Here is a 9780-nt window from a genome sequence, read left to right on the forward strand (position 1 = left end):
TATGTGCGAGGACGAAGAAAATAGTTTTTCAGAAAGCCGTGGAGCAGTTAGAGGAAGAAGACATAATCTGACCCTCTATTTTTTTCTAACAGCTCATATTGATGTGCAAATCAAGTGATCCAATATACAACTTACAGTTAGTAAGGTCCATTTTCTTTCTGAGTTTGTCTAGCACACATCCAAATGTTTTCTAGTCAGGGTATATCTAATTTCATCAAATAAACCTGGAAAGAAAAGAAAAAAAAAAGAAAATACCTTCAGAAACCACCGCGTAACAATCAAATTTTCGATGTGCAATACTTAAACATGTCTAGATGTTCTTTAGCAAAGTCCGTTATTTATATTTGCACGAGCACAACAAGTGTCTCCTTTACCTTCGAACGTATGTAGTACACGTCGAGGAGACATTTGTCACTAGTGTTAATCACACTCAGTGGGTGGACGAGGACAGGTAGCTAGCGACATCACGCATTTGTTACTAGAGTTAATCAATACGTCCAGTTCTCTGGGCGGCTTAAACAATAAGCTGCCTTCTCCCCAGCTTTTTTTTATAAACTTCCTCTCATATTTATTGAAGTTTCTCAACTAGCATGGGATAACTAATTTAGAATCTTTGACAAATTTTAGAAACGGCTTATTTTTTAAGCTGAGAAGAGGCAACTTACTTTTTAAGCCGTCCAAAAGAACTAGTCAATAGTAATACATGAGTAGGAACGTAGAGCCATATATGCTCCTCACCAAAACCACGCAAGCTAGCTAGCCATCCTTGAGAAATGGCCACCACGGATAAGAAGCCGCGCGTCCTGCTCATCCCCTTCTTCGCCACCAACCTCGCCGTCTCCCTCCTCCAGCGCATCGCAGCAAATGTCAAGGTGGCCATGTATCCATTCCCGGCCGCGGACGGCCTCTCGGAGGGCGTCGAGAACCACGGTAAGGCGGCACCCGCGGACTCATGGCGCATCGACGCCGCCGCAGCCGGCAAGCACGTCGACAAGCACGTTGACGAGGCTGCCAAGAAGAACAATCAAGCACCTCCCATGTTCCTCAGCCACGCCGCTCCGACCACCGCCATCTGGGCACGCCGATGAGGCCGCCAACAAACACGCCGACACGACCGTCTCGAAGGGGCAAATGTTGGTGGCGCTGCACCAACAGTTTATGTAACATTATCTCTGTTGCGTTAACTGTTTGCAACTTGATATTTATTAAAAAAACAGCAAATGTTTCTACAGCATCATCTCTAATGCCAAAAAAAATCACCAGCGCAATCTCTGTTGTAAATGTTTATGCAACAAGATCTCCGTTGCAAAGGTTTATTCAACACGACTTCTATTGCAGAAATAGAGCTATGATGCATCGACGCCGCCGAGAACCTCGGTAAGGCGGCGCCCGTGGACTCATGGCGCATCGACGCCGCCGCAGCCGGCAAGCACGTCGACAAGCACGTTGATGAGGCTGCCAAGAAGAACAATCAAGCACCTCCCATGTTCCTCAGCCACGCTGCTCCGACCACCGCCATTGGGGCACGCCGATGAGGCCGCCAACAAACACGCCGACACGACCGTCTCGAAGGAGTGAATGTTGGTGGCGCTGCACCAACAGTTTATGTAACATTATCTCTGTTGCGTTAACTTTTTGCAACTTGATATTTATTAAAAAAAACAGCAAATGTTTCTACAGCATCATCTCTAATGCCAAAAAAAATCACCAGCGCAATCTCTGTTGTAAATGTTTATGCACCAAGATCTCCGTTGCAAAGGTTTATTCAACACGACTTCTATTGCAGAAATAGAGTTCTGATGCAAAAAAAATCGTCAACGCAATCTCTGTTATAAAATTTTATGTAACAAGAACTCCGTCGCAAAGGTTTATTCAACACGACTTCTGTTTGCAGAAGTAGAGGATGATGCTCAATCACTAGATAGAGGCAGATTTGGCAAAAAGATCGGTCGGCCAATGCGTAGCCCCCCCCCCCTCCAAAAAAAATGTTTGCAAATTTAGTTAAGAAAAACAATATTCTAGAAAAATACTAAGAAAAATTTTATGTAACAAAACCTCCGTTGCAAAGGTTTATTCAACACGACTTCTGTTTGCAGAAGTAGAGGATGATGGTCAATCACTAGATAGAGGCAGATTTGGCACAAAGATCGGTCGGCCAATGCGTAGCCCCCCCCCCTTCCAAAAAAAATGTTTGCAAATTTAGTTAAGAAAAACAATATTCTGAAAAAAAAAAACTAAGAAATCACTAGGAATCTAGGATTGTGCAGGCACACAAAAAATGAAAAATGAAAACAAATTCGCCCACCGTGGGACTCGAACCCACGACCACAAGGTTAAGAGCCTTGCGCTCTACCAACTGAGCTAGACGGGCTGGTGAACAAAATATTTCCAAGTCCGTCCAAGATTTGGGGACAGTTAACAGCGACACCAATGAAGTACTTTGTAGAACCCTGACTAGCTGAGCATAATCGAAAGAGTGCTTCGAGAAACTGAAATCATCTTCAAATGATGATGGTCAAAACCGGCCCTGTTGATGATTAATGGCTGCCATCTTAACTTAATGAGTACCCTGCCACTGAAAGCGCCATCATCATGAAGTTCATTTGAGGAACACGATCAACCGATAGAGGTATTGGTCATGAAGTGGCTAACCTCAACATCTAGAAGCTCAAGCAATTTTTTCTTCTATAAATGACCTTATATATTCTAACAGCTTGAAGTCTCCTCTACGGTGCTCTGTTTCCCGTCTCCGGAATCTGCTGAACTGTTTTTGTTTTTCAGTTGCCCAAGAGTATTATTTGAATAAGTGCTAAACAGAAGAGAAACTACATGTTATCCAAATCACTTCACGAGGGCGAAGTCCAATCCATCTAAAAATGCATGCACGTAAATTTCACCCGAACCTCTCCTATCGAAAGTGAAGGAAAATAACCGAAAAATGCATAGGCGGGCGTTGAACATACATACCCTGAAGCAAAGATGACCGCCCCTTGCTTCTTCCTCACGCCGGCCGAGGCAAACCTGACAGCCCTTTCTTCTGTTGTAGACGCCGAACCAAATCCGACCAAAATCCCTTCAATCGGCGTGCGCGGGCGACCCCAACCGATTCCAAGGTTTTAGCAAGCCGTCGGCATAGGTCTAAATATGCCGACGGCCCCGACAAAAAGCTGCCGGCATAGAAAAAGTCGTAGGCTTAGTAGGTTTTTCTGATAGCGACCGGCGCCGGAACCAAAACCGGATCCGCCGGCTACAAGGCCATGCGCCAAGTTCTGTGGCGGATACATGGCATCGGCGACGCGGAATGGATACGGGTAGGCGTGCAGAGTGGCGTCCTGCATAGACTCGCCAAAATACAGAATTAGTCTAACTTTGCCTAACAGCATCACAGCCTAGTTAGAACTAACCTTTTTTAATTTATGTACGGAACGGGACGGGTCGGGCGCCACCTTGCATCCCTAGATGCGGGGCAGGGCGGTGTACCAAGGAGGATTCTCCAAAAAATATTGCGGAATGGACGAATTTAATTGTGGGATCTTTTCCGAACGGAAAAATGCCCTCCGTCCTGCAAACCGACAGTTATTTTGTTAGATGGGCTGGTTTACGAGATCAGCTAGAGTTCCTATTATTTCTTCAATTCATCGTCAATACAAATGAAATACGGAGCGTTTAGGGGTTGATCCTGACGTCAGTTGGGGAGGTAGGTCCACCACCCTGAAATTCAGGGGGGAGATGTTTAGCGCTCATAAAGGACGCGTTTCCGACTAGTGTTGGCTTAGGATTCCTACACGTATACGAGTAGATGGATTGGTTGATGGATCCATCAGGAGACGTATTGACAAGGCAGAGGAGGTGAGGAGGATTAATCCATCAAGATTCCTGTGGAGGACGCATAGAGTTGAAGGCGGATCAATCAATGGGATCCTGGTTCTCTTCCCCTAACAGCGCCGGCTCCGGCAATCGTCGTCGTTATGTGCGTACAGGTACAGCCGCCGCCTCAAAACAGTTTGCAGCTCGCCTTCAACAACTCAAGGACAGCGGACGTGCCGTTAACCCCAACACCCAAGAGTATACGTACGTATGTACTGATATATATACCTTCCTGGAATTTTTCTATTTTCAAGAGTTTCTGTCAATGCATGCGGCCATTGATCGTGTGGAGCCAACAATCCCCGTTTTTCTTTTTGAGATCGATATTGTTTTATCTGAATTTTTCTATGTTTTGTTGTTTTGTTTATTTAATTTGTTTTATTTATTATCTGTGGACAGAGGAGACGACGCCTACAATATTCGTGATCTCGCCGACTGGGCCCTCCAACATTACAACTCCAACCACGCGGTATTCATCTTCTACTCACCCACAAGATACCAACCAGGAGCCTCATTTCTCAGTCTCCATCCTCGCTGCATATATATAGGCACAACATACTTTTTTTTTGAAAAGAAGGACATACCCCGGACTCTCTGCATTTCAACATAGTTTACTTAGTTATCCTTGTTTTGAGATCGATATTGTGTGTGCAGGGTCCCGAGTTCCAGCTTCCTGATCAGCCCACCACTGGCTACATTAGCTTCGCGTATCGTGAGGATCTGCCGACCACGGATTTGAAGGCCGCTTGTGTTGGTTTCAGGGAAGACCTCTGGTACCATATCAACTTCTCGGCTCGCCAGACAGACGACAATGAGCACATCTTCTTGGCCGAGCTACGCTACGGACGCTGCTCTAAAGAACTAACTGTGGAGACATGCACCATCCTAGGTACGCGCTAGTGTTCCAACGACCTATATATCTGATCGTCGAAGCATACGTGCAACCCCCACTATATATGATCTATCTATATCTAAATACTCCATCTCTCCCTCTTTATTTTATTTTGACAGAAGAGCCGTTGGACGGTTTGACAAGCAGCTGCGCATTGTGTTCCAACGAATCCAAGATTTTGCACCCAAATGGCCTACAACTCGGATGTGGAAATGAGGGGCAGGAAAAGGAATTCTTCCGCGAGAGGCGTGCACGGGATGGGCACACAAAGGAATTTTTCAGCAAGAGCGATATGCTACATACCCCCTTCTTGTTAGGAGGAGATGGGCCTAAATATAGACTCGTTTGACCATCATTTATGTATTATTTTTTTTCCTTCTCGCCATTCCAAGACGTAAATTCCAGTATTGTGGATGTTCAGTTGTAATGGTATAATCTTACAGGATTGTAAAAAAGCAATTCTTTCTACGGTCTACCAATGCACCCATCGCGTTTTCTCGAGAAACGACTAGTGTCATGGTAACACAAGACATGCAGGGACGGATTTAAGGGGGGACGAGGGAAACTCCCCTCAATAAATTGATTCTTCTTTAATGCTAATAGTTACTTTAACCAAAAACTCCTAAAACATAAAAGTTTTGCCACCTTTATGAACAAACTCGCCCACTCCATGGGTTCATCCTGTCTCCGCTCCGTCCCTGAAGACATGGAAACCATTCAGCCGACCAGTGATCCTGCATTTGTAGGGAAAAAGGTGAATGTATATATACTAGCTGGCACACGCAACGCTGGTGCTGGGTTTGCGTGAAGTGTTTATTTGTATTTGATCTATACGTGTTTCTCTTTTTTCTATACGTGGGCAAGAAGCTTTGTCCTAATGCATTCATTAAGCAGAGTTTTACAGAAACCGACACCAAGATATCGAGCAAGTCTACTCTCACGGCAAAGGCTAAAAGGGTGTTTGATACGTTTTAGTCCCATGACTAAAAGTAGTGAGACTAAAACTTGCTAGTCTTATCCATGCTTGGATCCAAATACTAAAGAGACTAAAACCAAATTAATGAGTATTTATTATCCTGCAAACCCTCCAATTCAGAACTCGTCTCAGGAGTTAAATGAGGAGAGAGAGGACTAATACATATTTTAGTAGAGGTACCCCTGACTAAAAGATTTTAGCCTTAAGACTAGTTTTAGCCTCTCTTTAGTCAGGGGTGTTTGGAACTTTAGCCTCTTAAAGAGACTAGTTTTAGTCCCTTGGATCCAAGCACCCTCTAAGTGCCCGCTACAACCCAAATTATGGCACTAATAATTACACTCGCCATGGAGGAAATGTGCCTAGAGAGCTCACATCACTTTCCTTCGGACATCGCCAAGAGGCGAGCATAAGAAAGGCACGCCTCTGCGCCGGCGCACCGGCGCGAACAGTTCCGCCGGTCGAGCAACAGCCGTTCGATCTGACTCTAATAGCTGCCAGATTTGTCATCTCGTCCCCACTCTGCGCCGACGCACCGTCCAGCGTGCCTCCGACTTCATGCCGCACGAGCACCCCATTCTCTCTTCCCGTTGTCGTCGCTCGTCGCAGCACCCTCATGCCTGTCCACCCCGTCGCTTGCCGCTCGTCGCCGTCAACGTTCGTGCGTGCACAGGCTTGTCCCCCGGTTGAAGCTTTTTTAAACTCCGGTTGAAGCTTTTTTTTATTTTGGTTGAAACTTTCTCCATGTCACTTGAAGCTTTTTCCAGAACGGTTGAAGCTATTTTCGTTGATGGTTGTAGCAAAAATGACCGGCCTTTTCCTCGCCGGTCAGTGGTTGAAGCTTTTCAAACATACGGTTGAAGCTTTTGTGTCAACGATTGCAACTTTTTGTGTTTCGCTGTCGCCGGTTGAAGCTTTTTATATCGCCGCTTGAAGCTTTTTTCTAGCCGGTTGAAGCTTTTTTCATTACCGATTGTAGCTTCCACGATTGCGTGGTGGGTGGCCCTCAATTCCCGTTGTCTCTGATTGAATCTTTTAACAATGCCGTTTGTAGCATTTTCGACCACCGGTTGAAGCTTTTTTGGTCGCCGGTTGCAACATCGTCGTCTCTGTCATAGCTTTTCGTTTCCAACACCGGTGGCATCCCAATGAGGCGGAGCGTGGGATTTGCGGAGAAGGTGGCGTGGGAGGCGGCGACCTGTTCGCCAGAGGAGAAACAGGAAAGGGGATCGCCCCCGTGCTGACAGGAAGGAAAGGCCAGCGACTCCATAAAGACCGGCGAACGAGATCCGACAGGGGAGACACGCAGGCTTGAAGGAACGACGCGGATCTTCCCAGAGACGCGCGATGGAAAAGGATCCTGCGGCCCGCATATCCGTCCAACTGTTTGGCCAGCGCGCCTGGTAGAAACGTTTCCCCATAAGAAAGGAGACAATCCCCTTTCTAACGGTCACACCATTGTCATTGATGTTTGCCATAACACACTACCAATATTTGTCCAACTTGAAGTTTTGACATTCCTCCGTGTGCATGGGAAGAAGTCCAAGCTAAGCTATGATTGTCAGTTCGCCACCCTGATAAGTCTTGAGAACCTAGGTCGATATGGAAGTTCTGTGAACTCCGGGGGCCGGTTACACGGACCTCGTCAAAACTCGCAGATTTGGTCAATTCTCGCCAGTTTTCCATGTCATTATTCACTAATTTTGGGTCCCGGTGCGATACGAATGTTCGGGGAACTTCGGTATCCGGTTACGAGGACCTCGTCAAAACTCGCAGATTTGGTCCATTCTGACCAGTTTTGTATCCTACAAACATTCGGAGAAGTCCTTAGTCTGGTTACGGGGACCTCGTCAAAACTCACAGATTTTATACATTATCGCCAGTTTTGTATGCTATTACTCATTGAATTTGGGTCCATGGACGACCGGACGTTCTGCAAACTCTAGGAACCGATTACGGGGAACTCGTCAAAACTCGCTGATTTGGTCCATTCTGGCCAGTTTTGTATGATATTAATCACTAATTTTGGGTCTCAGGGTGATCCGAATGTTCTGCAAACTCTAGGAACCGGTTATGGGGAACTCGTCAAAACTCGCAGATTTGGTCCATTCTATCCAGTTTTGTATGGGTCCCGGGGCGCTACAAACGTTCGGGAACTCCGGGGTCCGGTTACGGGGACCTCATCAAAACTCACAAATTTTATACATCCTCGCGAGTTTTGTATGCTATTACTCACTAATTTTGGTTCCCGGGGCGATCCGAACATTCCGTGAACTCTGGGAATGGTTACGGGGAACTCGTGAAAACTCGCACGTTTTGTCCATTCTGGCTAGTAATTTTGTGTCCCGTGGTGATACGAACGTTCCTGAACTTCGGGGACCGTTTAAGGGTACCTCGTCAAAACTCGCACGTTTGGTCCATTCTGGCCAGTTTTTATAATATTACTCACTGATTTTGGGTCCCGTGGTGATCCAAACGTTCCGCGAACTCCACGGATCGGTAACAGGGAACTTATCAAAACTCGCAGATTTTGTCCATTTTGACCAGTTTTCCATGTTTACTCACTCAATTTGGGTCCCGGGGCGATCCGAACTTTCCGCGAACTCTGTGGACCGGTTACTGGGACATCATCAAAACTCGAAAATTTTGTCCTTTCTGGCCAGTTTTCTAACTCAGTGTTTTTTGTCCCGGGGTGATACGACGTTCCACAAACTCCGGGGACCGGTTACGGGAACCTCGTCAAAACATGCTGATTTGGTCCATTCTGACCAGTTTTCCATGCTTACTCGCTGATTTTGGGTCCCGGGGCTATACGAACGTTCGGGGAACTTCGGGGTCCAGTTACGAGGACCTCATCAAAACTCGAAGATTTTATACATTTTGGCCAGTTTTGTATGATATTTATTACTCACTCATTTTGGGTCCCGTGGACTGTGGGGACCGGTTACGGGAAACTCGTCAAAATTCGTAGATTTTGTCAATTCTAGCAGTTTTCTATGCTATTACTCACTGATTTTGGGTCCTTGGGCTATCCGAACCTTCCTCGAACTCCACGGACCGGTTACGGGGACCTCATCAAAACCCGCAGATTTGGTCCATTCTGGACAGTTTTCTATGCAGTTACTCACTGATTTTGGGTCCCGGGGCGATACGAGCGTCCCGCGAACTCCGGGGACCGGTTACGAGGACCTTGTCAAAACTCGCAGATTTGGTCAATTATGTCCTGTTTTCCAAGCTATTACTCACTAATTTTAGGTCCCGAGGCGATACGAATGTTCGGGGAACTTCGAGGTGCGGTTATGGGGAGCTCATCAAAACTCATCAAAACTCGCAGCTACACACGTTCGGGGAACTCCTGGGTCTGGTTACGGGGACCTCATCAAAACTCGCAGATTTTATACATTCTAGAGAGTTTTGTATGCTATTACTCACTAATTTTGGTTCCCGGGGCGATCCGAACGTTCCGCGAACTTTGGAGACCGGTTACGGGGACCTGATCAAAACTCGCATATTTGTTCCATTCTGTACTGTTTTCTATGTAATTAATCACTAATTTTGGGTCCCAGGGCGATATGAACGTTCCGCGAACTTGGGGACCGGTTATGAGGACCTCGTCAAAGCTCGCAAATTTGGTCAATTCTGGCCAGTTTTCCATGCTATTATTCACAGATTTTGGGTCCGAGGCGATACGAATGCTCGGTGAACTTTGGGGTCCGGTTATGGGGACCTCGTCAAAACTCATAGATTTGGTCCATTGTAGCCAGTTTTGTATGCTATGACTCAATGTGTATGGGTCCCGGGGCGCTAGAAACGTTCGGGAACTCCTGGGTCCTGTTACGGGGACCTCATCAAAACCCACAGATTTTATACAATCTGGCGAGTTTTGTATGCTATTACTCACTGATTTTCGTTCCCGGGGCGATCCGAACATTCTGTAAACTCTGGGAACGGTTACTAAAAACTCGTGAAAACTCGCATATTTTGTCCATTCTGGCTAGTATTGTATGACAGTACTCACTGATTTTGGGTCCCGGGGCGATACAAACGT

The 9780-nt window shown here is 46.3% G+C and overlaps 1 non-coding gene across 1 annotated transcript; it reads right to left on the reverse strand.

The window, feature by feature from the left end:
* Positions 1–2298: 2298 nt before the first annotated feature.
* TRNAK-CUU lies at positions 2299–2371 on the reverse strand. The gene has a single exon. It is a non-coding gene; the product is annotated as a tRNA-Lys (tRNA).
* Between the last annotated feature and the right edge of the window lie 7409 nt (positions 2372–9780).

Source organism: Hordeum vulgare, chromosome 4H, assembly GCF_904849725.1.
Source record: "Hordeum vulgare subsp. vulgare chromosome 4H, MorexV3_pseudomolecules_assembly, whole genome shotgun sequence".
Lineage (NCBI taxonomy): Eukaryota > Viridiplantae > Streptophyta > Magnoliopsida > Poales > Poaceae > Hordeum > Hordeum vulgare.